Source organism: Sycon ciliatum, chromosome 1 (genome assembly GCF_964019385.1).
Source record: "Sycon ciliatum chromosome 1, ocSycCili1.1, whole genome shotgun sequence".
Taxonomy (NCBI): domain Eukaryota; kingdom Metazoa; phylum Porifera; class Calcarea; order Leucosolenida; family Sycettidae; genus Sycon; species Sycon ciliatum.
The window spans coordinates 24,779,835-24,798,619 of NC_088643.1; the positions used below are offsets into that span (position 1 = coordinate 24,779,835).

The 18,785-nt window shown below is 50.6% G+C and overlaps 1 protein-coding gene and 1 long non-coding RNA gene across 3 annotated transcripts in view; both read left to right on the top strand.

The window, feature by feature from the left end:
• Positions 1-18,785, top strand: part of LOC135819734 (uncharacterized) — a 136,237-nt gene that overhangs the window by 92,145 nt on the left and 25,307 nt on the right. The gene's annotated exons all lie outside the window — the stretch shown is intronic.
• Positions 15,341-18,751, top strand: LOC135819728 (uncharacterized). Its single transcript, XR_010553970.1, has 2 exons — positions 15,341-15,678; positions 18,048-18,751. It is a non-coding gene; the product is annotated as an uncharacterized LOC135819728 (long non-coding RNA).

The following is an 18,785-nucleotide window of genomic DNA, read 5'->3' on the forward strand; positions in this document are numbered from 1 at the left end:
GAAAGGGAGGGGAGCGACAGCACTTAGAGGCGAAGCAGGGTGAGGGATGTAGGAGAGGAGGATAAAGAGAGAGAGAGAGAGAGAGAGAGAGAGAGAGAGAGAGAGAGTATGTGTGTGTGTATGTATGTATGTATGTATGTATGTATGTATGTATGTATGTATGTATGTATGTATGTAAACTCGGAGGGAGTTGTGGTTGCTCGTGAGAGTGCTCAATACACCAAGGTGCAGAGCCTAGTACACACACTTGAAGTTGCTGTCTGATGATCGGTTAAAACCGTGAAACTCAGAGTTACAGAAGAAACGCTTTTCGTCCCTCTCAAGTGTGTGTATGTATGTATGTATGTATGTATGTATGTATGTATGTGTGTATGTATGTATGTATGTATGTATGTATGTATGTATGTATGCATGTGTGTGGGTGTGTGTATGCTTGCGTGCTTACCCACGTGTGCTGAGAGAGATAGACTACACAGCGAATGAAAAAGGAGGCACGCATTGGTTGAGAAGAAGTTCAGCCGGTTTGCCATGGTTAGTAGCTCTCACATAGCATGAGTTCGGGACTAAGCCGAGTCCAGCAGCTAGATCATGGAGCCGATGAGAGGAAATGGACAAATCGTCCACGTGAAAGACGTCCGCAGCGGAGTTGTCCGTGGCCGTAATATGGGTAGTCAGCGAGATAAAGCCTTGTGTTCTGCTACCATGCGGGGGCTGAAGTGGGCTAGTTCCGTCACGGTTGGATTTCGGCAAGTCCCGGATTCCAGACTGCTCCAACTGCCATTTTGTCGCCGTGCAGTATGGATTTCTTGTCGGACTACTTAGGGCCCCAGAGGGCGTAAGCTCGTGTTGCAAGGCGCGATGGTGCTGAAAGTCTGCCAGGCCTCGACCCAGTAGATTAGAGATTCAGTTTTTCTCTCGCCAGAAGAGGAGCCGCCAATGACAATTTCACTCAGTGACTGCCATCGGATTGATCGATTCTAACACGTTTGGCTGCTGGCTGCGTGTGGGCAGGACAGGAAGGAAGCATCGTGGCCAGCTCGAAGTATTCCGCACGCCGTATTGTCCTAATCGTCTCCCTTGCGCCAACACATGCGCCGCCCCGGCCGGCATCATAGCGCCTCCAAGGAACTCAACTGGTCATGCACAACAGTGTCCATGCCTGCATTTTCGGCCGGCATGCTCATCGCCCGAGGCTTGTTGGTCAGGGCCGACGCTGCCGTCGCCGCGGTCTCAAACGAGGAATACCAGCGATCTGCTGCTGAGTAGGATCCTTGCTCAGGTACGGGTATAAACCATGTAAACCTTTAGAGCAAACGAGAGCAAAAAAATTCTGGCCTTCTGCAAGCAATAGCAAGTAATGAGTGCCGGCTGTGTAAAGTCGCACAACCATGAAGTCGACCGGATGATGGTGAGTGTCCGGCATACCTCTTGCTCTGCTGCTCCACCTGCGCATACCAAATACCGTGGTGCGCTTACGGGCGGGCTGCCTGGGCCCCATATGCCTCCCTGATGCACCACGGGGTGCAGTCGAAGCACCTGTATCACTTCTGTGATCCAAATACGAATGCAGCCTTGCCGGTCGCCCGCCGGCCTGCCGCCTACGCGACCAGCCTGAGACTGGCCCTGCCGCATTTGGCGCTTCTAAACGCTGCGATCCGGTAGACAGCTCACTGAGCTGCCAAATACGTGACTGGCTTGAGGACAGTTCCATACTGCACGGCAGGGCGCCCAGCTCGGTTGCACGCCGTAGCGGCGTGAGCTGGGCGCGGTGAGGGTTGGTGATAACTACAGTTTCCTCCTTCCTCCTCCGGAAACTTCCATCAATACTTCAAAACGGCTAGCTACTACCTGGTAGTAACAGAAACAGCCAAAGAGTAAGAAAACCACAACCACCACTCGGATTGTGCGAAGCAGTGCTACCTAGTTGCAGATGATGGTCATCTAATGAACGTGCGTGGATCTACGTCTTACGTAGCTACCCTGGAAAAAGGTGAGATCGAGCATGATATTGATGGCTAAGCAGATGGAGCTGGCACTAGCACACAGCAGATGGAATCTCTAGTCTATTGTAATATGAGTAAGAAGCTACAGGTCATGCAACTGTGCACAACACTTCAAACCAGCGGGTGTGGTATGAAAGGCAATGCAGCAGTTATGAATAGGGACATCAACAGGACACAACACACAGTAGTCATGAGCAGGCTGAGGTAACCATGGTAACTGAGGGCCGGGGAACAGGACAGACATGTGCACAACAGCACCTAGGTTTACTACTACCAAAGGTTATGTACTCCTACTACTTTAGTTATTCATGTCTTGGTCTAACTGAGCAAGTAACTAGTTACTAGTGGAGATCTGCGGGGTGACTTGGTCGTACCAACAGCGACAATTCGCGAATAACGACAGAATTTCCATGCCCAGAGAAACCGCATACATTTTACTTCAGATACAACGACTGTCTGAGTAATGACAAAGCGCGATTAACGACACGTCAAATTCACTACTCCAATAACGACTGTTTGGGCTCAGGTGCATGGTTTCACCTGTTACCGTCGATGTCACTCGCCTGTCACGCTGAAACACCAGAACCGATGGACCGAGGTGGCAGAGGTCCGCTGCAGTACTGGAAAGTGTTGAGAGCCATCACTTTCACCAGGAGAAAACTAAATTGTTTTCTTCAAACACAACGCCGTGCGTGATGCATGACTGCACGTACCTGTACTCCCTAGTCTGTGCAGTGGTAACTGCATGCTTGCCGCCCAGGATGACTCCCTAGTCTGTGCAGTGGTAACTGCATGCGCTTGGCGCCCAGGATGACTCCCTAGTCTGTGCAGTGGTAACTGCATGCGCTTGGCGCCCAGGATGATCCGTGAAACACGCAGAGTGCTAGTGTGCAGCGTGTGCAACTCGATATGAGGCTCAATCGATCTAGAAAATCGCGTAAAATGGCGACATTTGCCTAGTGTCGTTGTGATTTTGTTTGCTAATCAGACATTGTTTAGGTGGCACTCTTGTTTGAAGTTGCTTCCTGCAAGGCCAATAGTCATGAACAGGCAAGGCCAGCAAGGTGTACAGCCATTTTATAATCAACATGTTGTCCATGCAGCTGCACGTCATACAGGAGGCAGACAAATTTACGTGCCACGTGCTGCTCACGTCATCTAAAATAAGATAATTTTAATACATGCTGGTAAATTCCATGACTAACACTGTAGTTTGGAGTTGACAGGAGGGCATGCACATCGAAACCACGCCTTGTCAACGACCCGTTCTTTCTCAGTTTTAACGACCACACTCAGCAAAAAGAACAAAACAACAACCAAACACAACGACACACCAACGCTGATGTGGCATCGCAAATCCCGTACCGTGCACGCAGGCACTGGGTTGCAACAGAAAAAAGACGCGCTGCAAGCGTGCCAAGCAGCGAGTGAGTACAGAACGCGTACTAATGCCAGTCATGGCAACGGAAGATAAAATTATGGAGATCGACCCGCGCATGGTTCGATCGAGAGCAGAGTATGAAAAAAGCACACATTCAAAGTTCAAACTGTGCAACAGAAGCAGAAGAGGAAAACGAAAATGAACACTTGTCGTGAAGTGAAGTGCTTCTGTCCAAGGGTGCTTGCACCCGACGGGGTGACAGCGCCCCTAGTCAGACAATACAAGGCAAACGAAATAGAAATTAGCTGAGTCACAGCGCGGGACTCCGAAACGAAAACCGGTGAGTATGTAAATATTAATTGTTTCGTACCTGCTGTACAACGTAACAATTCGTAACGTAATTTCAAACTAGCACTCGTAGAATTGTAGTGCGAATGTGCCACTCGATTATAGTAACAACGACAAAGAGATACTCTTCTAAACATTTCTCTCCCTTCTCACTGTGCCGAAATTCACAGTGACCAAAAAATTCGAAATTGATTATTGTTCTGAAATAGGCAAACAAGGAGCTACTCACAGAACAGCTTACAAAGACGCACGATTGGGCGGGTGTAGGTCTTGTCGCCCACCTTGACCTTCACAACTCGCACGTGTCCGTCTGGACCAGGGTGCACTTCGGTGACACGACCCATTGGCCAAGTGCCCCGTGGGTTGTCTTGGGATGTCACTAGAACGATGTCGTCGACCTTGAGGTCTGTCTCGGCCGTCCTCCACTTGAGTCGCCGGTTCAGCTCTGGCACGACTTCCTGCATCCATCCCCGCCAAAAGTGCAACACGAGTTCTTGCACTACACGCCAGCGTTGCCGAGGGTTGAACTCGCTCTCGTCCACTCCTGCAGGTGCGAACCGAGTACCGATTTGGCCATACATGAAATGATTGGGCGTTAGCGGAGTCGGGTCACGGCCATCTGCCGACACGTAGGACAGTGGCCGTGAGTTCATGAGCGCCTCCGCGCCGACGATAGCAGACAATAGCTCCTCGTCTGTGACCTCCGCGTTCTTCAGAATCGCCGAGATAGCACGCTTTGCCGATTTTACTAACGCCTCATGCACTCCGCCGAAATGTGGTGCTGCTGGAGGGTTGAAACGCCAGCTAGTCTGCTGATCCGCTGTCTGCCGCTGAATCGCCTCTGCATCAAGCTGCTTGACTAGCTGAGCAAGCTCATTGGTGGCGCCGACGAAATTCGTGCCATTGTCGGAGATGACGTCGATCGGTACTCCCCGTCGATTGGTGAAGCGGACGTACGCCTGCAGGAACGAGTCCGTTGTCAACGCGTATGACAGCTCGAGATGCACTGCTCTCGTCTGCAAGCAGGTGAACAAGCACAGGTACCGCTTGTGTTGTGTCTTGCCGCGACCCTGCTTCGTCATAAACGGTCCAGCGTAGTCTACAGAGACTCGGCCGAATGCGCGTAGCGGCAGGCTGACTCGGACCTTAGGTAGTGGCGCCATCACCTGCATTGCCGGCTTCGTACGGTTCCGGGCGCACCTCGCACACTTGGCTTCCCAAGCTCGCACCTCTTCGCGGCCAGCGACGATCCAGTAGCGCGACGAGAGTTCGGCTAGCGTATGGCTGACACCGAACGCGTGATATCCTCGTTCGTGACATGCCTTGACAATCAGCTGTGTCACATGATCTCCTCGTGGTAGGACGATCGGATTGCGTTGTTCTGCAGTCAAGAAGTCTGCATGCTGTAGTCGACCTCCGACGCGTAGCAGGCCGGCGTCGTCAATCATCGGCTTGAGCGAGACTAGCTTGCTGGTTGCAGGGATCGGCTTGCCTGCCTTAACTGCAGCATACTCTGGTAGCGACTGTTGCTGCGCTCGCTTGATGTAGAACTCCTCAGAGTCTCGGATCGCTTGTGGCGATAATTCATCAAACTCTCGTTGTGCGGGTGGTACTGAGCAATTCGTAGCGAATCGCACACACCAAGCATGAACACGGCACATTCGTACCCAGTCGGAGTAGCGGCTTGGCTCTAGACGATTCAGCTCGCTGTGGCATTGGTCGACGGTCACCGCAGTCAGCTCGATGGACTCGTCCGTCGGTTGATTGTCTTTCTTCAACTCCAGAGTTGACGGACGGGGCTTCAATTCTGGCTGAACAGGCCATTCACTTTCAGCGGCACCCAAGAAGCCGGGACCGTTCCACCATAAACTGCTTCCCGCCAACTCTTGCACTGACATTCCTCGAGAGACCAGGTCGGCTGGATTGAGCGCGGTGGGCACGTACCGCCACTGGGTAGGATTGGTTTGCCGTTGAATCTCGCCCACTCGACTAGCCACAAACTGCTTGAAGGTGCGGCTGTAGTTGGTGATCCAGTGCAGAACGTTGCTGCTGTCCGACCATAGCGTCGTTGCTCGGGGGTCGAGGTTCAGTGACTCGGCGGATGATGTGGCGAGCGTTGCTCCGGTTGTCGCTGCCATTAGCTCAAGCCGCGGAACGCTGACAGCAGTCACTGGTGCCACACGGACCTTGCTTGCGACGAACCGTGCTGTCGGTTCTCCAGTGTCATAGTGACTGACCAGATACGCGACTGCTCCGTATGCGACCTCGGACGCATCTGAGAACACGTGAAGCTGGCTGCTGATTGCTGTGCGTCCCGTGGCCGTCAGGCAGCGTGGTACACGTACTGTTGATAGCTCCGTCACCTGCTCAAGCCAGCCGAGAACCTTCTTGACGATTGCTGGGGGCAGTTGCTCATCCCATGCTGCTCCACAAAGCCACATCTCTTGCAGCAGGACCTTTGCTTGCACGAGGTACGGTGCGAGGAGTCCAAGTGGATCAAACAAACTTGCTGTTGCACTGAGAAATGCGCGCTTCGTAGGATTTGAGCCGATCTCCGACAGCTGCAGCTGGAACGTGAACTGGTCCTCCTTGGCAAGCCAGAGGACTCCCAGTGTCTTGACATTCGGCAGCTCTCCCTTCGTGAGGTTGATCTCCTCAGCGCGATCCTCCTTCGGGATGGTCTGCAACACCGCCGTGGAGTTGCTCAGCCATTTTCGCGGGTGCATACTGGCTTTGTGCCACAACGCCGACAGCTGCCTTACGAGCTCAACGCCTTCCTCATCGCTTCGAACAGAGTCCATGGAGTCATCCATGTACGTTGACTCAAGGACCGTTTCCGCTGCACGAGGATAGGTGTCGGCGTGCTGATGAGCATTGTGTCTAGCCGCGTACTGCGCTAGGAAAGGCGACGCGTTCACACCGAAGACCACTCGATTGAACTCGTATGTGGCCGGTTCCTGCTCGTTATCCCGCCAAAGAAAGCGATGGAAGGGCCTGTCCTCCGGAGCCAGGGATATCTGGAGATACATCTCCTGGATGTCGCAGATGATGGCGACCTTGTTCTGCCGGAAGCGCAGGAGTACCTTCGGTAACGATTGCTGCAGCTTGGGACCAGCACTGATAACATCGTTCAGCGCTACACCATTGCTGATGCCAGCTGCGTCGAAAACTACACGTGTCTTCGTGGTGGCCTTATCTTCACGGATGATGGCGAAGTGTGGAAGGTACCATTCGTTTACAGAACCTCCACACTCGTTGTCAGGCACTCGTCGAATGTACCCGTTGGCTAGGTACTTGCGGATGACATCGCTGTACGCTGTTGCTGCTGCTGAGTCACGTCGCAGCCGCTTCTCCAAGCTGTGCAGACGGCCGAGTGCCTTCGCTCGGCTTTCAGGCATGACTGGACGTTCGGATTTCCAGGGTATGCCAACGCAGTAGCGGCCGTCCGTCACCTTCAACGACGCTGCAACTTTCTGCTCTGCCACCTTGTCGTCGCGTGACATGAATTTCGTAGTGCTGCTGTTCACTTCTTCGATTTCCCACAGGCGCTTCAAGCTGCTCTGTAGGTCACCGTCGCTGAACATTGTGAAGCAGCAGCTCGTCGCTGGGTGTGCTGGTTGTACTTGGCCGATGCAGGTCCAACCTAATGCCGTCCGACGCGCCACGGGCTCATGGCTGTTACCCGAGCGCTCTTCATACGCCATGTGAAGCTCCGGATAGTCGGCACCGATAAGCACGTCAATGTGGCGTTTCGACGGTAGCGGCGGAAACTCAACGTTGGCTAGATGTGCGTACTGCTTTCCCAGGTGGTGCCAGTCTACAACTTCCATGTTGCCTGTTGGCTGCTCGATTGTGCACGCATGGAGAGTCGTCGACGTGGCTCCGTCAACACTTCGCAGAGTGCACGATACTGGTACAGTGTGAATGGTCTCTTGCTGTCCATTCAGCTTGCTGATGGTCAGCGACATGCTGGATCCAATCAGGCCGAGTTCTGCCGTAACATTGCTCGCTATGTACGAGCGCGTGCTGGCGTCGTCCAGCAGCGCGTTAACAGTTAGCGACCGCTTGCCGTTGGATAGCTGAACGGGAACTGTCCGAATCGACGTCACCGTCCGTACTCTATTCTCCTCTCCCTTCGTGCTGTTTCCGAGGGAGACAGCACTGAAGTTCTCCGGCTGCATGGCTCCAGTCTCTCCGGAGGCGTGGGTTGACGACGCTGGAGGCGGTTGACGGGGCTCACTGTGCAGCAGGCGATGGTGATGCTGCGTGCACCCGTTGATACCGCACTCCCGGTCCCTTGGGCAGTCCTTGCCGCTGTGCCCAGTCGCAAGGCATCTATAGCATGACTTGCTTCGCTTCGCTGCTGCCCAGCGCTGGCTTACAGTTTGTTTCTCAAACTCTGGGCAGCGCCAGATCGGGTGCTCGCCACCATTGCAGCATTGGCATGTGGACCTTGCGGTCGGCACGTTGCCAGCGGTGTTTGTAGCTGTCACGAACGTGGTCGTGCGCGGTTGCACAGCGTCGTGAGCAGTTGCCGTCCGAGTCGGCTGATTTCGACTTGTCCCGCTGGTTGACAATTGGTTTCTGACGTGATGCTGCTGGCTGATGCCTTCGATAGTTTCCGTGGCGGCAGCAAGAACTTCTGCCTCGGCATTCAGCCACTCCAGCAGCACCTCGACCGATTCGTCCTTTTGGTGGTGTACTATCCAGCGGCGATACTGGGCCAACAAGTTCACCGGCAGCTTCTGCTGGATCCGCTGGTAGAGAATGCCGGTACCTAGCTCGGTGTGCATACCGGCATCCTTTAACGTCACCACTGCCATGTCGAGCACATCGGTAAAGCGCTCCAGGTCCTGGGCTCTACCAGCTCGAATAGGTGGAGATCGTTCCAGCTCTTCCATCCTAACCGCAAGGCGCCGGCGACTCCCACCGAAGCGTCGCTCCAGCCGCCGCAGAGCAGCATCGTATGCTGCTGCCGAGTAGCCAAGACTCTCGATGGCATCCAGCGCCTCACCCGCCACGTACTGTCGGAGCTGCAGCAGTTTGAATTCAGCGGAGAGCGGCTGCTGGTCCACACAAACGCTGAAAGCGGATTTCCAGCGCTCGTATTTTCGCTTCTCTCCGGTGAACACGGCAATTTCGATCCGCTTCAACTTGCTGGCGATGTTGATCCGTGCAGCTGCCGCTGGAGCAGTCCGTGGCGCAGGTCGAGCTGCGGTGCCTCCGACATATGTCGGAACTGGGGCGAATACTGAGGTCTGGGGTGCTTGCATGCCAGCGCTGGGTCTCACACCGTACTGTGACGCTCCGGCAGAGATGGTGTGCGACGGTCCAGTAGACACAGGTGAGTTGTACATGACTGCACTATTGCTCGCACTCCACTGCGGTTGCTGTTGTTGGTACATGTATGCCTGCTGCGGCCTAGCACTATTGTTGCCATACGTTGCATACATCATACTAGGTGTTTGATCAGCAGGATCGTGGATCAGGAAGCCTTGTTCCTGATTTATAGCGGGAGCGTTGCTGCCCGTGGTCATAGTTGCAAATGACGCTGGCAGCACTGAACCACGTGGCTGGTACTCTGCGGCTGCTGCAGATAAAGCGGTGCATGCATTGCTGTTGATCATATCCGTTTGCGGTGGCGCGTGTGCTGACGCGGTTGCCATGGCAACGGTCGGGAAGGGTTCGGCAGGTTCCCCCACACGCTGACCACTGAACATTACAACACGACTGTCCGGCTCTACTTTCACCCGTTCTCCATAGTCTGCAGCCCTGGGCAACATCACCCGCGCATCGTGCTGGCGACCAAGAAACGGTGGATCTTGGAGCGCCGCACGCAGATCTAGAATTTCTCTGCTTTCCTCGCGCACTGACGCCAGTAACGGCGTTGCCCCTCTCAGTGGCGATTGCTTGGGACTGGGAGTCTGCCTGGTCGACGCTGCCAGGCTCGCTCTGCTGCTCCTGATGAGCACACTCCTGGCCAATTCCATGGCATCTGAATACTGGCCTTCCAGCTGCTTGTACTGCTTTTGGAGACCAGCATGTCTCCTAGAGTCAGTATCCACCACCGCTTCCATGTACTCCATGATGACCTTCTTGGTCTCGTCATACACTGTCGTCAAGTGGCTTCTCCATGCCTTTACGTCATCTTGGTTCGGCACCTCATTCGTTGACTCCACTGTCAAATTTCTCCTCGTATTTGTGAAATCCGTTTTCAGCTCTCGCTTTTTCCGTGCGAGGTCTTCTAGTTTTACCTCCATGATGGCTCCGTGATAACCATCCTCTGCTACCAATAGTTTGGAGTTGACAGGAGGGCATGCACATCGAAACCACGCCTTGTCAACGACCCGTTCTTTCTCAGTTTTAACGACCACACTCAGCAAAAAGAACAAAACAACAACCAAACACAACGACACACCAACGCTGATGTGGCATCGCAAATCCCGTACCGTGCACGCAGGCACTGGGTTGCAACAGAAAAAAGACGCGCTGCAAGCGTGCCAAGCAGCGAGTGAGTACAGAACGCGTACTAATGCCAGTCATGGCAACGGAAGATAAAATTATGGAGATCGACCCGCGCATGGTTCGATCGAGAGCAGAGTATGAAAAAAGCACACATTCAAAGTTCAAACTGTGCAACAGAAGCAGAAGAGGAAAACGAAAATGAACACTTGTCGTGAAGTGAAGTGCTTCTGTCCAAGGGTGCTTGCACCCGACGGGGTGACAGCGCCCCTAGTCAGACAATACAAGGCAAACGAAATAGAAATTAGCTGAGTCACAGCGCGGGACTCCGAAACGAAAACCGGTGAGTATGTAAATATTAATTGTTTCGTACCTGCTGTACAACGTAACAATTCGTAACGTAATTTCAAACTAGCACTCGTAGAATTGTAGTGCGAATGTGCCACTCGATTATAGTAACAACGACAAAGAGATACTCTTCTAAACACACTGAGTAGACCTTTAAAGAAGATTGGTATCTTCTCGAGGTGGGAGAAAATGTTTCTGTATTATAAATACTTATTTGTTTGTTCTAACTAGAAGTGGTTTGTGTTGACAGATGCACTCGATTTGTCTAAAGGGCACCTGTTGTTAAAGACCGGTTGTCTGTGCTCCACAGGGCATTTTTTTTTTTTTTTTTTTTTTTTTTTTTTTTTTTTTTACAGTTTTCTGCACTTCTTTTTACATTTTTCTGAACTATGCGATTATTACCAGAAAAATAATAATATGTAGCGCAAAATAAAGAGAAGGAAAATAATAACCGGTCAAGCGCTAAATACAAACAGAAGAAGAACTCCACAGGGCATTAACCCTTTACTGTCCGTACATACATTCATCGATCCAATGGGATTGATGCTCCCAGGGCCTATCTATGTGGGTAGAATCGGTTGTAGAGTTGTATAGTTGTAGAGTGTTCAAAACGCGTGACCAGGTGGGCAGGTACATGTAGTACAAATCTCAGTCGCGAAAACACTGGGTCCATATACTTCATAGTGCCGAAAATCGAACCTGCGTTTCTTCAATTTGCATGCAGCAGTGGCGGCGAAGGGAGGAATAAAGTCGTTGTTGACACCTGAAGAAGCTGCGTCTCTCCTAGCTAGTTATGGCTCTGATCGCGAGTCAAGTGGCTCGGAGTAGGATCTTTTTGTCTTCAGGAGAGGAGGAATGCATCAATGATGACGTGGTTGGCCTCGTTGAAGCCGACGAAGAAGATTTTGAAATGGTCGAAGTCGAGTCAGCTGACGGATCAGCTGATCTTGCGGAGGAAGAAGAAGGGAGAGCGCCAAGAAAAGAGCCACCCTCACGATTTCTGGGAATGGAGGCTGTGGCGACAGGAGCACGGAGTAGCAGTGGTGCTACTGGTGAAACATCGATCGCGACTAGTTCGGTTGCGACGTCGACTAGGTCTTCAACAGCCGCGAGGTTGACGCAGGCCCCGCAACCTTCGCAACCTGTACTACGCGTACAGCCGCCATCACAGGCATCGCATTCGGCTCCGTCTCAGTTCGGAGAACTAGCTCCGCCAGCACCAGAGCAACTAGCTCGGGCTACGCTGAATGCTGCGCCAGCGCAAGCGCCAGAGCAACTAGCTCCTGCTACGCTGTATGCTCCGCCAGCGCGAGCGCCAGAGGAAGTAGCTCCGCCAGCGCAGCAAGTAATTAGTTCTACCAGTTACAACGGAGTAGCCAGCGCAGCCAGCACAAGCGCAGAGTCGAGGTGGGGGTCGGAGACGACGAGAATTTACGCTGCCACAAGAAGTGCGCCACTGGGAGACTGTGGATGACTATGATATACCTGTCTTCACGTTCACTCCATGTCGCCCAGCTGGGCTTCAGCTTCCTGACAATTTTCAGCCATCAGAGTCAATTGATTTCTTCTCTCTGTTCTTTTCTGATGATGTGCTGGCAAAAATAGCGAGTTCACAAATGTGTATGCCTGGGGAAAAATCGATGAGAAGCGCAGCTATGCCCAGCAGGACGGGTCCTGGCAGGAGACAACGAAGGAGGAAATCAGTAAGCTGATTGGTGTGTTTATTTATTTTGGCCTTGTTCCCGTGCCCGACTGCATGAACTATTGGAGTACGCAAAGCCTATACCATGGGCTTTGGGCACGCGCATTCTTTACTCGACTACGTTTCAAAGCCCTGCTGTCCTTCGTTCACTGCGCTATGCCTGGTGTTGGCGCTGGGGACCGACTTTGAAAGGTACGATATCTGTTCGATATCATCAGGGAGAAATGCATTCGGTTCTGGCAGCCACGGCAGACTGTGTCCATAGACGAACGAATGCTGAGTTTCAAGGGACGGAGCGCAATGAAAGTTTATACAAGCCCACGAAATGGGGCTTAACCCTTTACCGTTTTAGGTATTTGTACAGCAAAAACCGACCGTCATTGTTCATGCCGTAACTTTTTTATTTTTCACTTTTATTATATACAAAATGGGGTGATACTGAAAGTAAAAACCCTCAGGAATGCGATGCAACAACTTTCAAGTCCAGAAAACGAACACAGATTTCACTATTTAGCACTAATAATTATTTGGATTTATTGCCGATCGGGCAAACTGTTGCAATATGCAATAAATCAGATCCTTGCACTGGAGTGGCTCCCTCAGGTAACTTGGATACCAGGTTCGTTCTCTGGGTGGAATGCAGGAGTGTTACCAGTCACAGCGGTGTCAGCATTGTCCCAAGTATTGCAAATATCGACTAGTGCAGGTTGCACCGCTGGCTGTACATAGTACCTGTGCACCACGACCTCTACCGTGACGACGGCCTATTCCACGGCCGAATCCTCTCTCTCTGCCACGTCCCCTTCCACCATTAGTGGCACTCATCTCAGCGACACTGTCGTCGTCTGTGACATCCATGTCACTCTCACTGGCGCTGCTTTCACTCGCCATGTCATCGTCGCGGTCGTCGTCAGAATAAATATTTTCAACAGGATTGTCTGGCTCCACAAACTCATCTTCGCTGGATGAGGCAGCGACAGAGTCGTCAGGAAGGGTCTCCAGAAGCGAAAGAGCTTGCTCCGCGTCCAAGGCTTGCACAGCAGGGCAGACAGTCGTGAGGCCAGTTCAAGCGAAAGTCGAAATAATCTGCAGGCAATACCAAAAGTCGCAGGGTACGCACTTTTCCCAAAGCGCATTTTTTAAGTCGCGATTTTCGCGATTTTTATATTGCATTTTTTATATTGCATCACACAAAAACATTGTCGGCACCCTCTGCGCGTACATCTTGGTTACCAGTAGGGGAAATCCCAGCTCTCTGCGGTGAACCAGTCCAGCGCTGTGCGCATAGAAGTCATCGACCGCGAGCGGTCGAAATTTGTACGTACAAACGGTAAAGGGTTAAAGTCTTTTGTCCTTTGTGGCTCCACGAATAGCTACCATTGGAACATGGAGCTGCATACTGGACAGCAGGCGCCACCATCTGCCAATGGTAGTACGTACGACATTGTTATACGTCTGCTGACAGACCGCCTGATGAATGCCGGTTATCATCTATTTACGGATAACTATTATACCTCACCTGTCCTTGCTAAAGCACTGATCGCGCAGAAAACCAATCTAACAGGAACTCTGCGCACAAACCGCATTGGCGTTCCTACCGTGCTCAAGCAAGCAAAGGACTTTGAGCGTCGTGGCCAGCGCGGTGATATGATCTATGTACGAGAAGACCACCTTCTCTTTTTACAGTGGCTGGACAAAAGAGTTGTGTCCATATTGTCCACATTTGACTCGGCCACGGAGAACACCGATGCGCAGCGCTATTTAAAAGAGGATGGCCAGTGGGAGCTGAAGGAAATCCGCCGCCCACAAGCCGTGGCGACATATAACACGTACATGGGCGGAATCGATAATTTTGATCACCTGGCGGAGGGCTATTCAGTTCTTCGCCGATCGAAGAAGTCATGAAAAGTCATGATGTATGACCTGATAGAAATTTCTATCATCAATGCATACGTCCTCATGACTGAGTATATGAAGGCTAACCCAGGACGCATCAAGCGACGGACTGGCTATGCGCAGGTGGAATTCCGCGAACGGCTTGTTCGCCAACTCGGCGGACTAGAACAGACTGGCCAGCCACCACTTCCTAGAGCTGGTGTAGCAGCTGAACCAGATCTACATGTGGAGCACCTGCCTGTATCTGTTGATCACAAGAGTAGAGGAAACTGCCACCTGTGCTATGCCAGAACCAAGAAAGAGAAAAAGGTGAAGACGCATTGCTCAACATGCCGCAACGGCAAAGACAAACCTATGTTCTTCTGCATTTCATCAAAAAAGCAGTGCTTCCGAGACTTTCATGCTTGATTTTGAGTATGAGGAGCCATATACGAGCCCGTAGGCCTGTGGCAAGGCATCAACAGACTGTGTACAGGTCAATGTGTTTGACTATTGTGCATCTCACTATAAGAGATCCGAAGCTGGCTGTGGCTGTAAATTTACCGCAATTTCAATGCATTGCTTTGGGGCACTAGATTATCAGATTGATTTCAAATCTTCTGTAGAAGACTCCTCTGGACATGAAGTGTCCACTGATATGTAGCAGAACCACAATTGGCCATAACTGTGTCAGGGTATTGGACTTTATGCGTGCTTCTCTCTAAATACCCGGAGTCTGACAATGTGCGCAATATTTTGTATTTTTCAGTGAACCACCGTGCAACCTCAGATCATCCGATTGACTCCAAATCTTCTGCATGAGATTCCTGTGGTCATGTAGTTTCCAGAAATAGATGGTGTTCCTATCCCTAAAATGGACGAGTTTTGAGCTACATGTACTTCTTGTGATACCCGTTTTTACATACATTTTAATCGGACGGTAAAGGGTTAAGGTGGCTCGCGCCTATTTCTAAACTCGTCTTCTGCGCAGGTTCTCGCGCATCCTACGTTCGAGAAAAGTTGGCGTAGCGAGCTTGTAGCGCACTCCAGTTTCGAAGGATCCAGCTCGAGCATATGGCCTGAGTACGAAACTCTCGTACTCGAGTCTAGAGTGTGAGCTTTTTTCTTCTTTTTTTCACTCCTTCACTTGGCTACTTTTTTTGAGGTGCATTTTTTACTTGTGGAAATTGTCACCTGTCAGAGAAGTTTTGGGATGTCCCTTGCCAGTCCGTGCGCCAAGGGGTACTCAAGGGCTGATTTTATTTGCAACCGCGGGAAACGAAGTCACCAAGACGCCTTCATTTGAGGCTTTTGGAATTGGAGAATTTATTGAATTTAGGTATGGCTCTCGTCCCTTCTAGAGAACTAACCAAGACCCTGTGGGGGCAGAAGGAGACTTCTTTGGCTCCGTGAATACACTAGCTATGCGGTGGTCTAGTTAGTTTGAGTGTGTGGTTCGTATTCAAAGTGTTCCAAGCCGCAGTTCACTCGAAGGTCATCGTGGATACGTCTGCACTTGAAAATCAAGGCTGGAAAGGACTGCCTGGTGTGTCCGAACGGTATGTTTTGCACTGAAGGCATTTTTTGTATGAATTGTTGAAAGTGTCTACTTGTTCGAAATGCAAAAGACATGGTCGTAGATCCTTGGCCCACAACACCCCACTAAATAAACTATGACCTGTCGTGAAATTATGTGAAATTGATCAACACAATCATACACAAATTATCCTATGGCAAAGTACTGCAAATGCAAATAATAGCATCCCTTTACCTAGGTCATGTTTGTAGGGCCTTATGCCACATCTTTGCATGATTTCCTCATGCAAATCGTGTGCCTAGCTTCGAAAACACATTGCGCTAAGTGCCGAATATATACCTGTGAATCAGAACAACAGCACTCACTATTGCTTTCATGAGTGGTAATGGTCAGCTGAAAGGAAACTTCTATCCATCAACTCATAAGTAAAGTAATGACTAATCTCCTTGCTGCGCATGTGGTTCCTTCGTATTTACATGTACCGTAAAGTACCGCCAGAGCGCCCCACCATCTCGTCCTTTCGGGGTCGTATTGTGTCTCCGGTCTGTAGGTTGTTATGGAACTTCAGTCACGCAGGCATGCACGCCAACTCGACCAACAGGCAGTACGAAAGTAACTAGTTGTTATTCAGGAAAGAACATTTCAGAGAGAGAGAGAGAGAAAACAAGTTGAGAGCAAAACGACAACATAAGAACTACTAATGAACTCATGACAAAGAGTTCCCAAAAGGCAACTGAGTACAGCCAACTCAGATGCATATTGTGGATTATCGGGCTAGAGCGATACTGAGTGCGGTGGTACGACTTCTACGCACAGCACGCAAGACTCGCAACAACGCACTATACCGGAACTAACGATAGCATGATAAGACTGAAAGCGTGCATACAGCAAGCAATGCAAAACAAAGGAAACGCATCCATGCATCGTGTGCAGCAGACCACGATGATTGATGAAAGGGCAAACTGTCATACTGGGTGAAACACTACCCATGTAGGCTTACAGCATGATCAATGAATAGTGAAGCAATAGACAGATAGATAGGTTCAGTTATATATACATTACAAGGTTATACGACACGAACTTTGTACACATATTGCACGTTCTGCAGACAATCTGTGCCTTCGAGCGGACACGAGCTCCACACAAAAACCTGCTTAGTGTGCCCTTAGTACACTAAGTTGCTCACACCGTACGAACTTCGTTGCACTCTGCCACACGATTTTCCTTTCCCTGGCTGTATTATATAAATCTGTCGCAGCAAAATCAAGGTGGGGCGCTCTCGCGGTACTTTACGGTATGTGCGCCTCTCTGTGTTCGGTGAATGATTTTGAATATTTGCGCACGACTTCAGGATAGTGCACATTGTATGCATGTACCTGCATATGTAATCCTTTCATGATTTAAAAATTAGGAGCCGTGCTTCTCATCACCGTGGACAAGTAAATGTCGGCCAATTACGTAGCGTTTGGAGATTTGCACAAGTACAGTTGCGTGTCGATTATGCGGCAACCGCGGAATAAAATGAATATTCTGGACGACTGAAGCTACAAAGCCATCTTGTGTTAACTTAACAGATAAAAAAGACAGTACTTCGAAGTACCTGTATTTATCACTAGTATTACCCTGAGACAGTCGTGCTCATCTCTAGAGACTGGCTTGTATTTAACTCTACGTAATGGCAACTTTCATGATGCTGACTGTCTACATTTACTTGAAGTAGGACTATAAATACTAAATATAAGGTCTATAAGCTGTCAGTGCGGTGCTGTTGGATACCCGACATGCCATGTGACTGACCGCCAGATACTAGTAAACGACATGCGATTGTACCGGTCACAGTGTAGCTGGGTTTTCACGAAAATTTGAAACTTATACGATTGTGAGAAAAGTTCAGAAACCACACTTACACATACACACGCACGCACACACACACACACACATGCGCGCACGCGCGCGTGTGCACACACACACACACACACCTGTCCTGTTCTGTTGAGCCACTACCACAACTTAGCACAAGGATCGCATCGGCCCCAAAGGGGCAGTAGAGCGAAAGTGAGAGGTGTTGGCTTCGAGTTCACCTATCTCTACGGTGAACGCAACCTCGATCGAAAGTCATGCCAAACGGATTTATCTACCACACGCGCGCGCGTGCGCGTATACAAAACGGAGGAAGGATTACTTACTCTCCCTGTATGATGTTTCTGTTGTATTCGTGAACAATGTCATTGATGTTTTTCCATGCATGTTTTTGAATATGCGAGCATAACTTCCAACATCAAGCACATTCTTGCTTCTCATCAGCATGTACAAGTTTATGTTGGGCAGTTATGTAGCGTTTGTTTTACCGGCTGCGTTTGTTTTACCGGCTGCGTTTGTTGGTGCTTGCAGGTCATTGGCATGCTGTCTGTTTCACAGAAGCTCGTGTAACAGGTTCACCGTACAGCTATGAATGCAATGTAGCGCGTTGAAGCCACTTCGGTATGACGTGATGCCTAATTTCCTGGTTGTACCAAAATTGCGAGTATGCAAGTGATCGTCAAGCCTGCCCCTGTACAGTAGCCGTCTTGCCTTGTTACGCCTGGTTCTGACTCTGCGTTCTCGTTTACTCCATGCAATGTTACAAGGAATACTGCTCCCTTCTCAAGCTATTCATTGGCAACAAAACGCTCGGCTATGCCCTGTAACTTTGCTGTGCGGTTTGTGCTTTGTCAATGTTGTGTACCAGTTCATGATCTGTGCTTGCTGGTCTGTTTGTTTTCTCTCGCACAATTGAGGCGCTGTAGCACAGTGTACAGTGTCGATCATCCTGCCCAGGCTCTGATTTCACGTACCACAGTACGGTTTCTCTTGTTGCTCACTGTAATGTGCATGATACAAGCTCCTTGGTACTCCATCATCACCTGGTGCTGTTGCTGCCATTGTTGGACCCTGCTGATATCCTTCTCGCAATGCCCGAACGTTGTTCCAACAAATGCACAACTCGCTCTTAGTTGTCACATTCGGTTTGGTCTCGTTCCAGTCTTTCGAATTGAGTGAGTGCGTAAACTTGTATGAAGTGGTGGAGCAAAAGCCGTGTGCCGGCAAACATTCAATGTCCGGGTGTAATGACGCACCAAGGTCCCGGGA